The 19166-nt window shown below is 39.5% G+C and overlaps 1 protein-coding gene and 1 long non-coding RNA gene across 5 annotated transcripts in view; one reads left to right on the top strand and one right to left on the bottom strand.

The window, feature by feature from the left end:
• Window positions 1–19166, top strand: part of MKLN1 (muskelin 1) — a 414229-nt gene that overhangs the window by 38206 nt on the left and 356857 nt on the right. The window lies entirely within an intron of this gene.
• LOC116549942 overlaps window positions 3083–19166 on the bottom strand; it is a 43258-nt gene continuing 27174 nt past the window's right edge. Inside the window, exon 2 of the long non-coding RNA XR_004268166.1 lies at window positions 3083–3868. This is a non-coding gene — a long non-coding RNA (uncharacterized LOC116549942). The remainder of the gene's footprint in view (window positions 3869–19166) is intronic.

Here is a 19166-nt window from a genome sequence, read left to right as displayed (position 1 = left end):
GGTTCCCTTTATATCTAATATGCAGGAACTGTTATTAGTCTGGCCATTTACGACTTGGGCATACTATACGGAGCCCAGCATAGGACTGGCACACAGAAGGTGCTCATTAATTATTTGTTAAGTGAAAAGAATGAACAAATGTAGCAAATACAACATTGGCAGCATCTGAAATGACAGAATCTCAATATATTGTGCCTGAAGAAAGGCACATTTCTGGGTGGTCTGCCGAGGACCCTTGGCAAAAGTGATAATCAATCATTCCCGGCAAAGGCCATGAGAATTCCTGTGCAATTGTTTCAGTGATATTCATTTAAACAAATATTTATTGAGCACTGGTCCTATGCCAGGTATGTCCAATGTGTTAAGGATGCAGAGGTGAATTGGAGGATGTGCTGTCAGTGGGGGAGAAGAACAGGTGAGCAAATCCTTACGATACCTTGTGACAAGTGCTATAACAGGTGCATGTATGTTTTTTTAAGTATTATGGAAACAAAGAGCAGAAAGGAACTAATTCTACTTGGTTGAAGGAGCCGTCTGATACTTGATTATGTTTTATTTATTTATTTACTTACTTATTATTATTATTTTTTTTTGAGACAGGGTCTATCTCTGTTGCCCAGGCTGGAATGCAGTGGCATGATCTCAGCAATCTCTGCCTCCCAGATTCAAGTGATTCTCCTGCCTCAGCCTCCCAAGTAGCTGGGATTTCAGGTGCCTGCCACCACACCCAGCTAATTTTTTTGTATTTTTAGTAGAGACAGGGTTTCACCATGTCAGGCTGGTCTCGAACTCCTGACCTTAGGTGATCCACCCACCTTGACCCCCTGAAGTGCTGGGATTACAGGCGTGAGCCACCACCCCTAGCCATTGATTATGTTTTAAAAATAGCTTCATAAATATGTTACTTGAGTTTGTTCAGTCTTCATAAAGATCATGTGAGATCATGACTTGTACAGAAGATGAAATAGAGTCTTACAGAGCTTAAGTGAGATCCCCAAGGTCATAGAGCTAGTAATAATAATTGCCCACATTGATTGAGTGCTTAGAATATCTGTGACTCTGTTCTAAACCATTTTTAAGACATTTAATCCTCACAAAAACTCTGTAAGGTAGTTATTGATATCATTGCCATTTTACAAATAAGAAAACTGAGTCACAAGATTTAAGAAACTTGCCTACACAGGAGAATCGCTTGAACCCGGGAGGCAGAGGTTGCCGTGAGCCAAGATCGCCCCACTGCACGGCAGCCTGGGCGACAGAGCGAGACTCCGTCTCCAAAAGAAACTTGCCTACAGTCACATAGCTGGAAAGTGGAAAACCAGCATTTGTACCTAAACAGTCTGAGTTTAGCAGGCAGACATTGATCCGCTGCATGAAATTGTCTCGTCTAGTCCCCTAAAGAGCTGGAACTCACATACTTGGACCCTGATTCCAAGTTCAGTTCTCTTTCAAGTGACCTTGCTCAATAGCAGATACCGCATCCAAATGAGAAGAAATGGTCACATGGATACATGGAGGCTATGTAGTTCTTGAATCCACGGTATGGTGGTTTCATGGTATGGTGGGAAGGCAATGGTGAAGTCTGAAACGCACATGAACTTAACCATTGACAAGCATTATGGTACCAGCTTTAAACTTACTATGTTTTAGGTATTCAGGGTGTTTTCAGGGCAGTCAGAATTTGTTGAGACAGAGTCTCGCTCTGTTGCCCAGGCTAGAGTGCAGTGGCGTGATCATGGCTCACTGTAACCTGGAACTCTTGGGCTCAAGTGATCCTCCCACCTCAGCTTCTCAAAGAGCTGGGATTACAGGCATGAACCACCACACCTGCAGAATTTGGCCTGTTCTCCAGGTCGGCATCCTGGGCTGTATGGACGGTGACTTGTTACTCACAGGAACTAGCCACCAATACTTACCTGCAGCCTTTTGGCTGGTTTAAAGTTTTCTAAAAAGAAGAAGACAAGGCATAAAATATTAAGAATGAAACGCATGAAATTCAATACCTGTATATTAGCAAGAATGGAATGCAGAAATGGAAAAATAAAACACAGAATTGTTTAAATTGTCCAGCTTTCTCTCCATAATAAAGATTGGATTGAAAAACAGTTCAGGGCGGGACATGGTGACTCATGCCTGTACTCCCAATACTTTGGGAGGCCAAGGTGGGAGGATCACTTGAGTCCATGAGTTTGCGAGCAGCTTGGGCAACATAGCAAGACCCCGTCTCTAAAAAATTTTTAAATTAGCCAGGTGTGATAGTGCACAGCTGTAGTCCCAGCTACTTGGGAGGCTGAAGTGGGAGAATCACTTGAGCCCAGGAGGTCAACGCTGCAGGGAGCCATGATTGCACCACTACATGCCGGCTTGGGTGACAGAGTGAGACCCAGTCTCAAAAAAAAAAAAAAAAGATGAAGAAGAAGAAGAAGAAAAATAGTTAAATATAATATTACTGTGCCTTAACAATTAAATTGGTCTGGCTCTGTGGCAAATCTAAATGAAAAAGAATTGTTTTTTAAAATGAATGAAGGAGATTCCTTCTTCTTTAATAATTATTACTTATGTTAATGTGGACATGACCTACATGATCAAAGATATTGTGTCTTTAAAACAGCCATCTCTTGAGATTTTTGGAGATTTGGTCATTTTAAAATCAGCTGCAGGCTTGGATTTCTGTGGCAGGCAGTGGGGCAGAAAATGTCAACGTTCTTTGGTGTTCTTCAATGCAGGTGGGGTTTTGGTATTGCTTGGTTTTTAGTGTTTTGATTTAATAGATTCAACTCTTTATCTTGGCCTTTGTGTTTGTGGATTTCTGTTTTCTTGGCTTCAGTTCCTTGGAAACATTTGTTTTGATGGTGGCAGGAGCGTTGGTTTAGTCATGTTTTATTTTTGTTGTTCCTATTTATTTCTAATATCCTTTAGTTCAAGTCCACTTACAAAGTGTCATGTAACCTGTCTTTATGCCTCCACAAATGAAATGTTCCCAGTAGTAACTCTAGTGTAACCTTATAGGAATAGTTAATTTGATGCCCAGTTGATGCCCATCGAGATGGTTCTGTAGTATTAGAACAAGGGTATGTCTTGGAAATTATGTTTGAAATTTATAAGTGGATTTAGCATTTAGCATGTGAAATTTCAAATGTCTTAGATCAACAAGCAGCCATATTCGTATAAACATATTTTCCTTTTCATCGCTGAGTCAAGAGAAGTTGGAAAATTCTTTTCTCACATATTCCATTCTTCAACTAAACCTGAAGGTAAATTACTTTTAAAAACCACATTCCAAACAAACAGTTTTTCATAAAGCTATGAGAACATGAATAGAGTGGGCCCCGCTGGCATTTGGGATGTGTGTGTAATTAGAACTCTCAGTTTTTCAAACATGTAATTTACTACAGTTGAGGTTTTTAATTCTTAACTTGGAGTCCGTTGGGATGAAACAAGTGACCCTTGTTGGAAATATGTCAAGAATCAACTTTCTCAGATTGACCTTTGGTTTGCTGGTCATCAAATTAAAACACTGTATCTTCCCAGGCTTAAAGATGTCGGAACCTTCCTAAGTTTGCTAAAAGATCAAGGCAGAAGTCTGTGCTGCTGTGAAAAACAGATCTTCCCTCTCCCTTCTCCTTTTAGTTGGTTTCTACATGAGAGAGAAACTGCTCCACCTCGGCTGGCCCCATCTTTGCTCCAAGAGTTGCCTTGTGTACCTCTCGTACATCCTTTGGGGTGTGGGGGAGGTGGAGTACCCTGTTTTTGCAACCAGATAGATGGCTGTCATCCTTTGAACTGATGTGGCATCCTTTCTAATACAAGGCTCAGTACTAGGCACCAAGGACTGCTGCAGATGCTCTCAATCACTATGGTTCATAACCTAAAAGTGGCAACAAAATTTGGAATAACTCAATGACTGTGTGACCTTGAGCAAGCAACTTAATCTCTCTCTAAAATAAGGATCTCATGCCTGGGCAACATGGCAAAAAATACAAAATTACAAAAAATACAAAAATTAGCTAGGCGTGGTGGTGCGCACCTGTAGTCCCAGCTACTCAGGAGGCTGAAGTGGAAGGATCACTTGAGCCCAGGAGGTGGAGACTGCAGTGAGTTATGATGGCACCACTGCATTCCAACCTGGGTGACAGATGAAGACCCTGTCTCAAAACAAACAGACAAACAAACAAAAAATAGCTATTTCACAAGTCATTGTACTAAATACTTGGGATTATATATGGAAATACTTAGCAAAAAATCTTAGAACATAGTTGCAAGTGTAGATTGAATTTATGTGAAGTATATAAGAATCCACGGAAATTCAAAGGGACAGATGGACCCAAATCAAAATTGTCTGCCTCTAGCCATTTGTTAAATCAAAGTTTCACTTTCAAATTTAGCTAAATCTACCTATGATTTTGCTTTAAAGTCCACATTCAGAACAAAAAAAAGTACTTCCATGGTAATCTGTTCAGACAGATTTCATAACAGGAGCTGACAAGGGTTTATTTAGGAGAAAATGACACGTGAACCAGTAGAAGAAGGAATATTAGGTAGATAAAATGTCTATTTCAAAATAAATGAAGAAGGGACAATTATCTGATACTAGAACATTCAGATGGTGATATAATTATAAAATAGACTTGTTTTTGTAAGTTGGGGATTTAAAAAATGTTTACTGACCTTAAAGGAATAACCTTTTTATAACTGAATGAGAAACCATGCAGTACCTTGCATTAACTCGTAATATGCTAAAAATATCCGCTAACTATCTTTCTATTTAATTGCATCTGCTGTCATGGCCTTACATTTATTTCAGTGATACAAAAAGTGTGATTTGATTTGGTAACTGCCTGTCCTCTCTGCATATCAGAAAATGCGAAGGAGAAGCCTTCCCTCTGACTCACTTAGCTGTGAAAACAAGACTCTGCCAAGTTGTTGGAAACAAACACTGTAGTAAAACTATAAGAAAATTCTGCTAAGAAACCTTTTCTCATCTGCAAATTACTTGACTGAAACCTGAGGTGCTGGATTTCAGCACAAAGGTGACTTTGGAGGAGAAAGTTTGTGCCAAACTTAGATCTGTTGTTTTTGTGTTATGTAAGAAGGAGAAAAAAATTAACTGTTTACTCCTAAGCTATAAATTTAAGATTATCTATTACACCAAATAACAGAATTTCCAAATCTCTGTAGCTTTACTTTAGAGCTATATTTTCATAAACTATGATCTGTACCCAATCAAAACTAAATGTAATTGAATATTAAATAATTAGCCTTGCCCAATTATATTTAAATAATGCTGGACAAAGTTATTTTATTCACTGTGTCAGAAGTGAATTATAGTTGAATTGTAAAAATGGCATTGTTAAACAATGAAAATATTTGTCTTTTTAAATAATTTTTCCCTAATTATAAAAAACACACGTATAGTATAAAAAAATAGAATACAGAGTAAAAAGAAGAAAATAAAAATCGCCAAGTCACCCATAATCTGTCACCCGAAGAGATCATCATTAAAATTTTGTTTTTAATTTATACACACACACAAACACACATGTGCACACAGTTACACATACCAGAATAGTCGTTATATATTAATGGTTTATTATAGAAAAATTAAACATAAGGAAAAGTAGGCAGAAGCATAAAGGGTCCCATCTACCTATCAACCCATGTCTAACCCATCAATACCCCCTTCCTCTCCCCATCTTACTTTATTTTGAAGCAAATACCAGATATTATATTATTTCATCCATAAATTTTTTTTCTTTTTTTGAAACGGAGTCTCACTCTCTCACCCAGACTGGAGTGCAGTGGCACGATCTCGACTCACTGCAAACTCTGCCTCCCCAGTCCAAGCGATTCTCCTGCCTCAGCTTCCTGAGTAGCTGGGACTACAGGTGCGTGCCACCATGCCCAGATAATTTTTGTATTTTTAGTAAAGATGGGGTTTTACCACGTTGGCCAGGATGACCTCGATCTCTTGACCTTGCGATCTGCCTGCCACCGCACCTGGCCCCATAAATTTTGATATGACTGGGTGTGGTGACTCATTCCTGTAATCCCAACACTTTGGGAGGCCCGGGCAGAAGGATCACTTGAGGCCATTAGTTTGAGCCCAGCCTGGCCTACATAGTAAGGCTTTGACTGTACAAAAAATTTTAAAAATTAGCTGTGTGTGTGGTGAGTGCCTGTAATCCCAGCTACTGGGGAGGATAAGGTGGGAGGATCATTTGAACCCAGGAGTTCAAGGCTGCAGTGAGCTACAGTTGTGCCACTGCACTTCAGCCTGGGTGACAGACTGAGACCCTGTCTAAAATATATATATTTCAGCACGAATATTTAAAAGATAAGGACTTGTAAAAAAACCACCATTATCATATCTAAATTAACTAATACTATTTTTTAATAGTATGAAATATTCAGTGTTTGAATTTTTGTCTCACAGATCCTATAAGTTACTTTTATAGCTTGCTTGTTTGAAGGAGGATCCAAATAAGGTTCATGCACTGAAGTCAGTTCATATGTCTCTTAAATCTCTTTTCATTTAAATCTCTTAAATCTCTTTTAATCTCATTTTTTTCCTTGTCACTTATTTGTTGCAAAAAACAAGTTGTTTGTCCTGTAGAACTTCTCACAGTCTGGATTTTTCTGATTGCAGAAAAATATATATATTCACATCTTAAATATAAGTAATTTTTACTATGTGGAAATATACAAGGTGAGCCTACGCCATCTTGCACCACATAGCAGGAGAGCTATCAAAAACTACTAGGGTTGTGTCAAAAGACGTCAGGAACCCATTTGAAAATGCTATCACAGACCAATGAGGATAACTTGAGTATTAATAAGAATAATATTTGCACAGAAGCACATGAAATACATTTCAATGAATAGTTCAAATTATAATTAGAATAGAGAACCCAGGAGTTCTCTATTCATAGAGAAAACAGAAGTTATTTAAAAATAAGACAAAGGTACATAATATCTAAAAATCTTTTGTGATGTTACCTAGATCTATTATTAGTTCATTAAGGGTTGTAATAATATGTACAGAAGCACATGAAAAAATATATATATTTATATAAATATATATATTTTTTAATGTGCTTTATTTATATAAATAAATATTTATATTTATTTATATAAATATTTATTTATATATATTTATTTATTTTTGGCAAGACTGCTTCATAGGGAGTGGAGTGTTTTGTCATCAGGCAGTACATAATATCTAAAAATCTCTTCTTTTGTGATGTTACCTAGATTCATTATTAGTTCATTAAGGATTGTAAAAATGTTTTTTTGTTTTTGTTTTTTTGTTTTTTTGAGATGGAGCCTTACTCTGTCGCCCAGGCTGGAGTGCAGTGGCGCAATCTCAGCTCACTGCAACCTCCATCTCCCCAGTTCAAGCAATTCTTCTGCCTCAGCCTCCTGAGTAGCTGGGACTACAGGTGCATGCCACCATGCCTAGCTAATCTTTGTATTTTTAGTAGAGACAGGGTTTCACTGTGTTAGCCAGGATGGTCTCCATCTCCAGACCTTGAGATCCACCTGCACTGGCCTCCCAGTGTGCTAGGATTACAGGCGTGAACCACCAAGCCCAGCTAAAAATGGTAATATTTTAATCCTATTATTTCTTAAGTTGACTTTCTGGCAGGTGCCAATGGTGTTTGCTTTGTCTTATTTTTAAATAACGTTTGTTTTCTCTATTCTAATTATAATTTGAACTCATTCATTGAAATGTAATGTGCTTCTGTACATATATTATTCTTATTAATACTCAAGTTATCCTCGTTGGTCTGTGATAGCATTTTCAAATGGGTTCCTGACGTCTTTTGACACAACCCTAGTAGTTTTTGATAGCTCTCCTGCTATGTGGTGCAAGATGGCGTAGGCTCACCTTGTATATTTCCACATAGTAAAAATTACTTATATTTAAGATATGAATATATATAAATATAACATAACCCATAGAATGGAAACTATTTATAATAGCAAAAGACTAGAAATAACGCCGACGTCTATTAACAGAGGACTGGTTGAATAAACTATGATACCTACACACAATGGAGTCTGTGTAGCTATAAGATGGAAGTAGAATTTTTTTTTTTTTTTTTTGAGACAGTCTAGTTCTGCTCAGGCTGGAGTGCAATGGGATGATCTTGGCTTACTGCAACCTCCGCCTCTCAGGTTCAAGCAATTCTCCTGCCTCAGCTTCCTAAGTAGCTGGGATTACAGGTGCCTGCCACCATACCTGGCTAATTTTTGTATTTTTAGTAGAGACAGAGTCTCACCATGCTGGCCAGGCTGGTCTTGAACTCCCAACCTCGTGATCCATAAGCCTTGGCCTCCCAAAGTGCTGGGATTACAGGAGGGAGCCACCGTGCCCAGATGGAAGTAGGATCTTTAAATATATTATGGATTGGTCTCTAGGATATATTACAAGTGAAAAATGGAGGGAGAAATGTGAGTCTACAATGCTACCATGTATATCAGAATGGATACATATATATATATATTTATATACATATACGCACATATATGCATGCATACACATACATGTAAATACATTTGTTTATATTAGAAAACAAAGAATGGAAGGATTAACATCACAAAATATTAATAATAGTTACTTATAAAAAAGAGAGGGAAGAAAATGCAGGGGATAGGGATAGAAACTAGACTTCTTCAAATTCACTTTGTTTTGTACATTTGACTTTGGCTGGGCTGGTCTCGAACTCCTAACCTCAGGTGATCCACCTGCCTTGGCCTCCCAAAGTGCTGGGATTACAGGCATGAGCCACCTCACCCGGCCTAATTGTGGGATATTCTAATCTTATCATGCCTGCTGTCCTTGAGAAGGAAGGGAATATAGATGTAACATGGAGGAGGTTAGGTAGAAATCCTGTGGTCCTGAATTTGAACGGGGAGTTGATAGAAACTTAGGATGTTTATGTGCATGTATAGACATATCTCCTAGGTCTTCTGTTCACTGAAAAACCTAGTAACAATGACTAAGCCAGAAGCAATGAGTACCCTTGTTATCTATATTAGGGACTGGCTGAGGCAGATCATAATATATGATATTAATATGATATATGATATACATGCATATATATCATAAATATATATTCAAATATACATAAATTTCATATATGTGTAGCATCTATTATTTAGCTATTCTTCTATTTCTGGTCATTTAGATATTTCCAATTCTTTACGCTTATATATAATAGTGTGGCAAAGCAATTGTGTACTTATTATTTCCTTCATAGAAATTTCTATAAGTAGAATTACCCGACTAGAGGGTAGGAACATATTTAAACTCTCGATTAGTATTGTCAGATCACCTCTAGAAAGGTTATACCAGGTTACATGCTAAGCGGCAGTGGGGGAGAGAGTGACTGATTCACTGCATTAACAGTTATAGACATTTTAGACATTTACACTGACATAGTTCTGCCAATCTATGTCAGGTAGAACTGTGCCTGTTTTGTTTTTCTCTTTTTGATTTTCTTATAGAGAAATGTTAAAAAATTAATAACACCATATGGAAAAACTACGCTGATGTAACATTTTCGTATTTACATTATAAATAAATAACTGCATATTTGGCTCCTTAAAAGTCCTACTTATTTGCTCTTTATATCTCAAGAAAACCCTGCAAAGTGCTCCTTTACTTAGATAATTTTTTTTTTGAGATGGAGTCTTGCTTTGTTGCCCAGGCTGGAGTGCAATGGTGCGATCTCAGCTCACTGCAACCTCCACCTCCCGGGTTCGAGCAATTGTCCTGCCTCAGCCTCCCGAGTAGCTGGGATTACAGGCGTACACCACCATCCCTAGCTAAGTTTTGTGTTTTTAGTAGAGACGGGGTTTCACCATGTTGGCCAGGATGGTCTCAAACTCCTGTGATCCGCCCACCTCAGCCTCCCGAAGTGCTGGGATTACAGGCGTGAGTCACCGCACCCGGCCCTGCTCATACAATTTTATGTGTATATGGAGGGAGCTATATCATCACCAAGCTATTCTGCATTGAAAACTAAGGAGGAAATAGTTTATCCCTCTATGAAATGGTATTGACAGGAAGCTATCCACAAAGATTAGAATGGCCTTGTCAAACTTAATGTATTCCTTATAATTAACGCATTGAATTACAAATCCTTTAGTTGTAAACATACATATATCGTGAATGTATTAAGATATAAATTTCATATCTTTTTGGTAATTTTGGCAGCTATCTTTGAAATTCCTGGGTTTTTTACCTTGTAACCTTACCTTCGCAGAACTCATTATATGTGAAACTTTATTTTCTAAACATAGTTTAGGAAATGAATTAACTTTGTAAACATTATTGTACATGTACCTTCTATATACAACTCAACTATGAATATTATGAAAGCAAAAAGTATGTAGATTATTGGCAAAACCATAGACTGTTAGAGCTAGAGGGATCTTGAAGAAGGTCGTCTGGTCTAACCCCTTCATTTTATGCTTTGGGAAACGAAGACAAAGGGCAGTTACGTAACTTCATTAGAGTCGTGCAGCTTCTTCATGAGAGTGTGACAAAAACCCAAACTGATTTGGTATAGTGTCCTCTCCGTGTCACTTCTCAGAGTTAGCAAAACTTGAAGGCAATATGCAAAACCAAAAATAATTGTTGTGTTAGGGAAATGGGATTTGGCGTGTCTGCCTTCAAAATTCAATTATGTGAACTTTTTGATAAAAATTCTATAGAGAATGGATCAAAGGCTACATTATAAAATTAGGTAAAAGAGCACCTTTGTTATTTGAGCAGCTAGAAATAAATTATGGGTTTTCTAATATTTAGCAGGGATTTGTAGCAATCAAAATGCAGGCCACCCATGACTTGTTTGGGGTGCAAAACTCATTGCGGTTTTTCCCATTATTTTAATAGCAAAAAATGAGATTATTTTTGCACCAACTTAATACAATGGTTTGACATGATTTTTTGACTTTATAATGGTGTGAAAGTGATATGCATTCAGCAGGAACCGTATGTCGAATTTTGAATCTTCATCTTTTCCTAGGCTACAGATGTGCAGATATTACTCTCTGGTGAAGCCAAGCCAAATCACCTAACACAAAGCCCATTTTATAATAAAGTGTTGAATTTCTCATGTAACTTACTGAATACTGTATTGCAAGTGTTCTGGGCACGTTTCAGGTAGGCTCAGCTAAGCTCGATGTGCGGTAGGTTAGGTGTATTAAATGCATTTTTGACTTACGTTATTTTCAGTCTATGATGGGTTTATCAGGACATAACCCTATCGTAAGTGGAGGAGCATCTGTATACAGCATCTGAGTGCCTCATGTATGTGTTCATAGGTACTGTTGTAAGCACTTTGTTTGTATAATCTCGATGAATTCTAACCATAATCTCAAGCACAGAGAGATTATGTGACTTGCCCCCCAGGTAATCTTAAGAATGTCAGACTCAAGATCTGAACCCAGGCAGTCATAGACCCGATGGGTTATTTGAAGTTTCAAGCCTCAACTGTCATTGTCGCCGCTACCAAGGGTTGCTGTAATTGTATGACTCTCCTTCGCTGTCTTCCCATAAGATCAAAGGTTCTACTTGAGAAATTCTTTCATAGCCAGGCATGATGGCTCAAGTGTGTAATCCTAGCACTTTGGGATGCCAAGGCAGGCAGATCCCTTGAAGCCAAGAGTTCAAAACCAGCCTGGGCAACATGGAGAAGCCTTGTATCTACGAAAAATACAAAAAAACTTAGCTGAGCATGGCGGTGTGTGCCTGTAGTCCCAGCTACTTGGGATGCTGAGGTGGGAAGATCACCTGAACCCAGGAGATCGAGGCTGCAGTGAGCCATGTTCACAACACTGTACCCCAGCCTGGCTGACAGAGTGAGACTCGTCTCAAAAATAAAAAAAAATCCTTAGAGCAAAAATTTTTAGAGACAATCTGCCACTTGCTATGTGATTTTTTCATTCCTCATCTGTAACATAGCTGTGATAATATCTACATGATAGAATTGTTGGAGGACTAAATAAGAGAAACTGTATCCATTTTTTTAGTAAAATAGCAGGCACACAGCTACCATCAGCTCTGGCCATCATTATTAGTATTATTAATATCATCACCAACATTATCATTATTTCTTTCTCTCCTTTTGACCTCTTTTTTAATGCAAAAGCTCCTGGAAAGGATGATATATTACCCAAGAAGCTACTGACTCATCAGCTGTTTTTTTCCTAACAGAAGAGAGCAGACAGGTACTAAGGCAGAAGGAAGGAAAGAGGTAGAGAGACCCCAAATTCAACTTAGAGTTTTACCCCAAATTATTTGGGATAAATTTACCAAACAGTTCATTTGGAGTCTAGTCTCGTATTTGGGATCCGGTAATCTTTTTTTTTTTTTTTGAGACGGAGTTTCACTCTTGTTGCCCAGGCTAGAGTGCAATGATGTGATCTTGGCTGACTGCAAACTCTGCCTCCCAGGTTCAAGCGATTCTCTTGCCTCAGCCTCCCGAGCAGCTGGGATTACAGGCATGTGCCACCACACCCAGTTAATTTATTGTACTTTTAGTAGAGATGGGGTTTTTCCATGTTGGTCAGGTTTGTCTCAAACTCCTGACCTCAGGTGATCCTCCTGCCTTGGCCTCCCAAATTTCTGGGATTAAATGTGTGAGCCACCGCTACTGGCTGGAATCTTGTAATCTTTATTAGGTTTCTCAAGCCTGTTAAGGAGTGAATAAGGCCATTGCTAGCAGTGGCGACAACCTTCTGTCCCTGCCCAAGGAATCTTGTCTACTGTGGCCACCTGCCAATCCATGCTGCAGTGGGAAGTGGTCAACAATCCTATGCAAGCTCCTCAGTTTCCTGTGCCTGGGAACGGGCCTTTTGCCACGGAAAAATTTTTTATTGTACCTGTAAGTACAGAACACATATTGCACCATATGAAGGATCTTATTAAGACTTCTTGCTAGGCAGGGCACTCAAGCCTGTAGTCCCAACACTTTGGGGGACCAAGGCAGGCAGATCACCTGAGGTCAGGAGTTCAAGACTAGCCTGGCCAAGAAGGCAAAATCCTGTCTCTACTAAAAGTACAAAAAATCAGCCAGTCGATGGTGGGTGCCTGTAGTCCCAGCTACTCGGGAGGCTGAGGCAGGAGAATTGCTTGAACCTGGGAGGTGGAGGTTGCAATGAGCCGAGATCAAGCCACTGCACTTCAGCCTGAGTGAGAGTGAGAATTCATCTCAAACAAACAAACAAACAAACAAATGGCTGGGTGTGGTGGCTCACATCTATAATCCCAGCACTTTGGGACATCGAGGTGGGTGGATCACCTGAGGTCAGGAGCTCAAGACCAGGCTGGTCAACATGGTGAAACCCCATCTCTACTAAAAATACAAAAAAAAAAAAAATAGCTGGGCATGGTGGTGGGCACCTGTAATCCCAGTTACTCTGGAGGCTGAGGCAGGAGAATCGCTTGAACCTGGGAGGTGGAGCCAAGATCACACCATTGCACTCCAGCCCTAGCAAAAACAGTGAAACTCCATCTCAAAAAACAAAACAAAAGAAAACAAAGCTTCTTCTTAATCTGGATACACACTGTGCTTCAAGGCTAGGACTGAATGCCATTCCCGAGTTGTCATTCCACTTTTTACTCAGTTAAAAGTCTAAAGGTGGCCCGCAGCCGCATCCTCACGCTTTTCTCTAGGGCACACCCTTTCCATTGATGCCTAAATTCTTCCTGTTTAATGCTACCAGCTTCTCCCTCGGGTCAAGTACTCTTATTTTCTGTATTTTATTTTTCACTTTTCATCCTATGGAAAGGATCGAGCACATAGTAGAATAGAAAATGGTGCACAAAGGTGTTCAGTGAAAGGCGCATCTCATTTCCATCCAGGCTTCCCAGTGCCATTGGCCAGAAGTACCCACCATTTGTTCATTCATTCAGAAAATGTGGTGGGGTGCCTCCTCTGTGTTAGCCACTGTTTGGGGTACTTGGAATCTAGCAGCAAACAGATGGGTAAGATCCCTGCTTTCTAGTAGGGGTTGATGGGCTACAAACAATATACAAGAGCAAGTTATCATAGGGTGGGTTAGAAAGTAATGAATGCAGCCTGGGCAACATGGTGAAACCTCGTCCCTACAAAAAAATAATAATAATACAAAAAAAAAAATTAGCTAGGTGTGGTGGCATACCTGTAGTCCAAGCTACTAGGGAGGCTGAGGTGGGAGGATCACCTGAGCCTGGGAGGTGGAAGTTGCAGTAAGCCAAGATCATGCCACTTCACTTCAGCCTGTACAACAGAGAGACCTTGCCTCAAAAAGAAAAAAAGAAAAAGAAATTGACTAATGCTATGGACAGAAATAAGCAAAGGTGGGGGACAGGGCAATCAGGGTTACTTATGAAATATCTATCACACAAGCTGAGTGTCCATCAACAGATGAATGGATAAAGCAACTTTTATACACACACACACACACACACACAATGGAATATTATTCAGCCATTAAAAAAATGAAATCCTGTCATTTGCAACGTGGATGGAACTGGAGGTCATTACGTTAAGTGAAATAAGCCAGGCACAGAAAGACAAACATCAAGTATTCCCACCCATGTAGGAACTAAAAAAGTAGATCTCATGAAGGTGGACAGTAGGATGGTGATTACCAGAGGCTGGGAAGGGAAGTGAGAATAGCGGATGAAGAGACGTTGGCTAATGAGTACAAACATATAGTGAGATAGTGGAAATAAATTATAATATTCAGTGGTACAGTAGGGAAATTAAAGTTGACTATAATTTATTATATATTTCAAAACAACCATCAGGTTTCAAAATATCTCAAGTACCCCAATGACATGTACAACTATTATATATCAATTTTCTAAAAGTCATAAATAATTATAATGGGAAAAAATAGTATATATCACAGGCCAGGAATTCTCCTGAGCACGGCAGGCACTCTTATCCTTGTCATTGTAAAGGGAAACTGAGGCACAGAGGCGGTAGGAACATGACTTAAAGTCACAAAGCTAATGAGTAGTGAGACCCGGGCTTTCACGCAGGCTGTCTGGCTCCAGAGCCTGAGCCTAGCTGCAGAACACTTCCGTCATCCCAGCACAAAACTCCCATGCCTGGTAGAGTCACTCTCAATTCTCTTCTCCCCGCAGACCCTGGCAACCACTTTTCTGTTTTTTGGCTCTATGGATTTGCTTAACATAAATATTCATCTAAATGGAATCATGCAATATGTGGCCTTTTGTGACTGGCTTCTTTCACTGAGCATAATGTTTTCAAGGTTCATCCATATTGTATCAGTCTCATTCCTTGCTGTGGCTGAAAAAGATTCTATTGTATGAATATACCACATGCTGTGTATCCATTCATCAGTTCTTGGCCACTTGGGTTGTTTCCATTTCTTGGCTATTATGAATAATACGGCTGTGTACATTTGTGTACAAGCTTCTGTGGAAATGTATGTTTTAAAACTTTCTTGGGTACATACCTAGGAGAATTGTTCAGTTGTAAGGGAACTCTATGTTATTTTTTTATTTTTATTTTTGTGAGATAGGGTCTCACGCTCTCACTCAGGCTGGAGGGCAGTGGTGCAATCTTGGCTCACTGCAATCCCCGCCTCCCGACCTCAGCCTATTGTCTCACTTCAGCCTCCTCAGTAGCTGGGACCATAGGCATGTGCCACCATGTCTGGCTATTTTTTTTTTTTTGGCATTTTTTGTAGAGACAGGGTTTTACCGTGTTGCCCAGGCTGGTCTCAAACACCTAAGCTCAAGCAATTCACCTGCCTCAGCCTCCCAAAGTGTTGGGATTACAGGCATCAGCCACCACACCCGGTCCTGTGTTTATCAAATCAACTTTTGATCACATGTATTACTTAGCTAACCCTCACTACTTGGACGGGGAAAAGTACAGGGGCAAGTGGTTGCTTTAGCAAATGTCCTACCTGTCCTATCAATATGATTGTGTCTCCTTGGGGTTTCATAAGTTAGTACCCTGAAGGTCATTGACACTCTGTGTGTGTCTTTTCCATGAAGACCCCCCACTGAGGCCACTTTTTGTGACCCTCTCCATACAATAGATGGGGAATGACCCATAAGGAAGTAACCTTTAAAGTAACTGAAGGCCTCAAGCTTGAAAGTGGAACCTCTCCAGGTACTTCTAAGAGGATGATAGACAGGGTCAGTCTAGGGAAGTGAATGCATTGAGAAGATTGCACAGTCCTCTCACAACAACATGAATGATGATTTTGTGGAATTCGCTATGCCTAGCATAATGCTAAATGCTTCACAGCCTTTTTTTTTTAAGACTTGCACTCTCCAATATGGTAGCCACTGGTCACATGTGGCTATTAAGTGCTTGAAACATGGTTAGTCTGAATTAAGGTATGCTATACAGGTTGAGCCCCCCTAATCTGAAAATTCAAACTATGAAATGCTCTAAAATCCAAAACTTTTTGAGGACTATGATGCTACAAGTGGCATTGTTGGTGGCAACAAAGCCTGCTGTTCTCTGCTGTTGCTGTTGTTTAGCAGGTGATACAGGTATTCTAAGGGATGCTGCTGTGCTGATTAGTTACCCTGAAGACATTATTTTTTTCACTGTTTTAATAGTGTGTTATATATACATATATATAAACACTCATGTGTATATATATAAAACACTTGTGTGTGTGTGTGTTCATATATATATATATATATACATGCTGTTGCCCAGGCTGGAGTGCAGTGGCACAATCTAGGCTCACTGCAACCTCCCCCTGGGTTCAAGCAATTCTTGTGCCTCAGCCTCTTGAGTAGCTGGCATTACAGCACTATGCCTGGCTAATTTTTGTATTTTCTGTAGAGACGGGGTTTCACTGTGTTGGCCAGGCGCTAGTCTCAAACTCTTGGCCTCAAGTGATCTGCCCGCCTCAGCCCCCCAAAGTGCTGGGATTACAGGCCTCATTCCCAAATGTTTAAACCTTCTTATATTCTTAGTACAAAAAAGAGAATGTAAAATACTCATGAACATTTTTTATGTGTTGAAACCATATTTTGGATGTAAATTATGTAAAATATAGCACTAAAATTAATTTCACCTGTTTCTTTTTACTTTTCTTAACGGGCTACTAGAAAATTTTAAATCACACATGTGGCTCACATTAGGGCTTGCATTATATTTCTATCGGATAGCACTGGTTCTAGACTATTCCTCACAGTACTCTGATCAGCTGGATGGTATATCATCCTTGCATTGTGGGTGAGGAAACTGAAGCTTAGAGAGCTTAAGTCAATTGCCTATGATCATACAGCTGTAGCGTAAGTGCAACTCTGTCTCCAATTCTGAATTCTTACTGGTTACTCTAGACAGCCTCCCCATAGTCCAGAAATGTAACCCACATGATAAAAAAATGGTTAGGATCACTAGTTGTGGCAAAAGGCTGTTTTCACGTCTTCATTGTAGAGCACATGAAAAATGGTCTGTGAAGTTCTGTAAAGTAGAATTTAGGTTGCAGTTGGAGGAAATTGCCTATGAGAAAGTTCCTTAAATATGAACTTTCGGTTGTAATGGTTTGGGGGCTCACCCACCAGGATTGAAGGTAGAAGGAAGTGTTTCAGAGCTTGCTTTCATTTCTACGATTCTATCACAATTCACATCAGATTCACAGGTCAGCCTCTGCTGTAACATTCAGATTGAGATGGAGCAGAGTGAGATGAATGAGTGCTTCAGTTTCATCTCTTTTCCCTGTAAAGTGGAGGGTTTTAATTTCATCCCATTTCATTCGAATTTGTGAAAACCTCAGTAGGACATTCTTCACAGAAATCCTGCCCTCTTCTAAGTTTCAGTGGAGGGGAGAGACGAAACTGTCAAGGAGAGAAATCATTCTCTAAAATATTAAGCTATTCTCTAAAATATTAAACCATTCTCTAAAATATATATTTTAACTCCGTCAAATCTTCCATTTCCTAAGGGCGTCAGTGTTGTTCACTCACAAATAATTCTCGAGTGTATATCATTAATGCTAACTATTACTAGTTGTTAAATGCTGTGACAATTTTATTTGCATTTTACACATATTATACTTGTATATAACATGTATCATGGGTATAATTTACTTTTTAGATTTCAAATACCAAAGAGGATGCCCAGTTTAGAACAGTAGCTCCTCGGGCTATTTTTCCAAGTTGGGAAGGCACAGGGAGGACTGGGACAATCGCAAATTAAGCTTGGCCACAGGGCCTCATTCCCAAATGTTTAAATCCTCTTATTCTTAGGGACTAAAAATGTTGCTAAGAGCTTTTAAACAGAAAAGTGCACTTTCTTTTGCCCCCTTGAGACAGGGTCTTACTCTATCACACAGGCTGGAGTGCAGTGGCAAGATCTGAGCTCACTGCAACAGCCTTTGCTTCCTGGGTTTAAGCCACCCTTCCACTCAGCCTCCCCAGTAGCTGGGATTACAGGCACATACCACACACCCAGCTAATTTTTTAAAAATCTTTTTTGGTAGAGATGGGGTCTTGCTGTGTTAGCAGGCTGGTCTCAAAACCCTGGCCTCAAGTAGTCTGCCTGCCTCAGTCTCCCAAAGTGCTAGGATTACAGGCATGAACCACCGCATCCAGCCACTTATTTGTTTTTTATTTTTTCCCCTAGACTACAAATTTATGGCATACCAAGAAACAAGGCAACTTGACTCCTATAAGATTAATGCAAGCCAAAAATCAAACCCTAAGAAGCTAAAACGTTCTTCTACGTGCCATCTGTTTTGTGTGTGTTTGTTTGTTGTTGTTTCTTTCAGGGTCAAATTTTTAGTTCCCCTTCATTAGGTCCACTTTGGCTTAAATAGCTACATGGAAAATACATTCCAGCATTTGTTTTTTGTTTAGTCACTCTTCCATAAAATTCCTTAGCGGTTTCAAACGTCATTCAGATGAGATAACAATGAATCACAGAAAGAAGACAGAGAGATAGAATGGTATTGGGAAAGGGACAGGGAGCTGGGAATCAGATGTCCTGAATTCTAGCTCTGTTCCAAGAACAAATTGGCAACAAGGCCTTGGAGAATTTACGTTCCACAAACTTTTCTTGGATGCCTACTGTGTTCAAGGTATTGTAATAAGTGCTGTAGGAGCTACAATGATAAACAAGACGTGGATCCTCAAGGAACTGATCACATAGCAGGAAAGAAAGGAT

Source organism: Sapajus apella, unplaced genomic scaffold, assembly GCF_009761245.1.
Source record: "Sapajus apella isolate SASKATOON/1434 unplaced genomic scaffold, GSC_monkey_1.0 scaffold7, whole genome shotgun sequence".
NCBI lineage: Eukaryota > Metazoa > Chordata > Mammalia > Primates > Cebidae > Sapajus > Sapajus apella.
Note: the sequence above shows the minus strand (reverse complement) of the source record. Positions and strands in the feature narration are given on the sequence as shown.